Source organism: Urocitellus parryii, chromosome 12, assembly GCF_045843805.1.
Source record: "Urocitellus parryii isolate mUroPar1 chromosome 12, mUroPar1.hap1, whole genome shotgun sequence".
Taxonomy (NCBI): domain Eukaryota; kingdom Metazoa; phylum Chordata; class Mammalia; order Rodentia; family Sciuridae; genus Urocitellus; species Urocitellus parryii.
In genome coordinates, this window is record NC_135542.1 from 21,272,228 (window position 1) to 21,275,437 (window position 3,210).

Genomic DNA, 3,210 nt, shown 5'->3' on the forward strand with positions numbered 1-3,210 from the left:
ACAGAGGTCCGTGGAGCAGTCCCCACACACTGGGCACCACAGCTCAATGGTGTGCACTGAGCTCATTCCCAGGTGGACTCAGTGAGGCCAGGTGGTCTTTCTGGTGTGATGTTGGCTTTGTGAAGAACGGCGTAGATCTGTGCCAGAGGCGTCTCAAAACTCGGGCCTTGGGAAAAGCACTTTTGGGTTAATAAAGACATGTTAGTTTCCATAGTGGGACAGAGCGTCCTAGCTGGGACATAGCTGGACAGGGGCTTTGGACATGGCAGCTCCCACACCCAGAGATATGTGGGAATCAGCAGTTTGGGCTCATTCACTGGTGAACATGGAGAAAGCACCCACTGTGTGAAGACACGTTTCCAGTCACGTTTCATAATTCAGTGAAAAATGGGGTGCAAATGATTGCCATTGTGTCCCTTTTCATGGGGTCAGCCTAAACCGCAGGTGCCATGAGTACATATCCTACATGGGACTGCATCCCTGACTCCATGAGGCATAACTGCACGCTGTCCTGTTCAGTGACTATGGTGGACCCTTGGACCAACTTCAACATGAAATGGGCTTGGGGTCAAGAGGGTGGGCTCCTGTTTCCAGAATAGGGACCTGCAAGGTGATTTGACTTGGGAAGGCTGAGGAAAGACTGCTCTCCCCAATTCTGTGTTCTGCCTGCAGTGTAAGGTGTGGGGCTTCAACAGTAGGAGGGGTAAGGCGGGGAGTTGTAGGTGGAGTCAGGGTCCTCTGGGGAAGGCCCTGGGATAATGGATCCCCCCACACCACACCTCCCTGTCCTCCCCCAGGGCCACAGAGATGTGGTCTGCACTCATGGGAGAAGAGAGGTCCACCGCTACTCAGGGGGACTCAGTGAGCTCACAGAGAATGAGGTAGCATTGCAGCCCACGCCAGGGGCGGAGGTGTCTCTTGAGCCCCGAGAAGAGTGGGCAGGAGGACAGACACTCCCAGAAGGTGCATTCCAGGTTGGAGAGCATGTAGCCAAGAGGAAGAAGAGTGTCAGGCCTGCCCAGAGGAGGGGAGAGCTGGTCAAACCATGGATCTAGTGCTCCTTCGTTGAAGGTTCTTTGCCTGTAGCGACCTGTCCTGACCCTGCCTGTACAGCCACTGTGTCTTGCCTGAGGTGGACTGGTGTGTTCAGAACCAGGGACGGTTCAGGAGGGTAGGGTCAGAGGTTTGCTCTGGAGGCCGTGGCGAAGGCAAGGCCAGGGTTTTGCTGACTCCACACCTGCCTCCCCACAGTGCCTCACCTTCCTTCCTGGGGACCTGGGTGAACTTCTACTCCGAGGCTTCCCATCAGCCTCCAGGCTCTCTGAGTCTGCAGCAGCTGCTGCCGTACATGTGGCTCCTCCTGAGTGGCTTTAACCTGGAGCACCAAGCACACCACCTGCTGGCCCAGGTTGAAGATGGCAGATCAAGCCAGGCAGAGCCTGAGAGCCAGGCGGACCGGGGTGAGTACCTAAGTACCTCAACACACCTCCAAACCATACCCCTCCAATTAGTGTAGCCCTGTATGAGTAGATGAGTCCACTGTCAAGGTGGAGGCACCCACCATCAAGTGCTTTTCCCCAAACCCACCTGTGATCATTGCTGCAGTGGGGAGAAAACCTTCAACACATGAGTCTTTGGGGACCAATCCAGATACAAAGTCTAGCTGTTTGTCTTTGATGAACTAAGAGGTTCTGGGGTACAAGGGGCTATTTCCTTGAAAGGTGTTCCTGTAGTGGACCTCCTGTGCATAGAGGGTCCTCAGGGATTAATCAGTGGGGAGTCTTTGGTGGAACAGAAGCTGGATTTGGGGGCTCTCAGGTCTGTGTGTGAGACCTGAGCTGGCAGAGGCTCTCAGTTGTGGGGGATGTTGGGTAGTGTATTCCTTGAGTGTCACCTACCACACCTCTGCCCCTGCCTTTCCAGAGCTGAGGGTCCCTGCTGATGCGAAAGTATATCACGGCCTGATTGGAGGAGTGCATTATGACTTTCTTCTTAGGGAAACAGATGCCAGCAAGTCGTTGAAGGTCAAACCAAAGGAGGTAAACAGCCACCTTCTTCACTCTTTACTCCTGGTGCCACTCCACATCCTCCAAGGGGACAAGAACCTCAGGTTCTGGATGGATGTTGTAGAATGCCCACAGAGCCAACTGCCAGGCTGGGTGGGGTGCAGTTGCTGGGCTTTGCTGATGTTGTAATCCCCCACAGTTCTTGGAACCTTCTGTGGCAGTGGCATCCAGGACCCCAGCAGCTGTGAGCAGCAGCTCTGCAGTGGCTGCAGGATCATTGCCCCAGGCCACCCAAAGCAATGAGTGCTGCATGAGAAAAGTCACCAGTAGCAGCTCCTCACTGCTTCACTCCAGCGAGCAGGTGGAAGACAGCCGCGTTGTTCACGTCCTCCTAGAGGGACAGAGCCTGAGGGAGACAAAGCGCATCCCGGTAAGCCCGACAGCAGGGCTGCCTCCTGGGTGTCCACACAGTGGAAGGCAGGAGACACAGCCAACCCCAGGGCTATGGTGGGAAATAAAGAAGAGAGAGGTCCGTCTTAAGGGCTTGACCTGAGGAGGGAGAGCATCAGCATGCCCAGCTTCAGTGGTGAGTGGGCCTGTGTATTGTGGGTTTTGCAGGCCAGAAGTGCAGACGGAAGTGCTGTGGACAGATGAAGGCAGAGATATGTCCAGGGTGCAGGCTGCAGTGCCTAGAACTTGGTATTCTCAATGAGTGAAGTTGGAGCAGAGGAGGTGGCAGTGACTTGTCACATGTGTAGGAGGGGATGTGTTCCTGGTGGCAGGGAAGAGAACCTCCTTAGCATGACTAGGTGTAGGAATTTGGGGTCGGGATCACCTGGGGAGTCATGCCAAAGCTTCGGAATGTTAGGCTTTGCATGTATGTAAATACGGAGCTAAAGGGGTTCTTGGCAGAATTTCTATGGATGTGCAGTAGACACGCTAATGCTGCAGGTGTCCAGCTGCAGAGGAGACATGTTCAGTGACTGCCAGTGCTGAGTCAAGTACATCATTACAACCAGACCCGCACCGAGCTTCCAGAGGCCAGGGCCTCTCAAAGCTATCATGAAGCACTCAAGTGCACACTCTTGTATCTGAGTCTGTTTTGTGTCGTGGCAGTCAGGACCCAAATTTTCAGTGCATCTGCCTCCTCCACCCACAAAGGCAGCCTGTATCCCAGATCACACTTGGTGCGCAGATCCCTGGC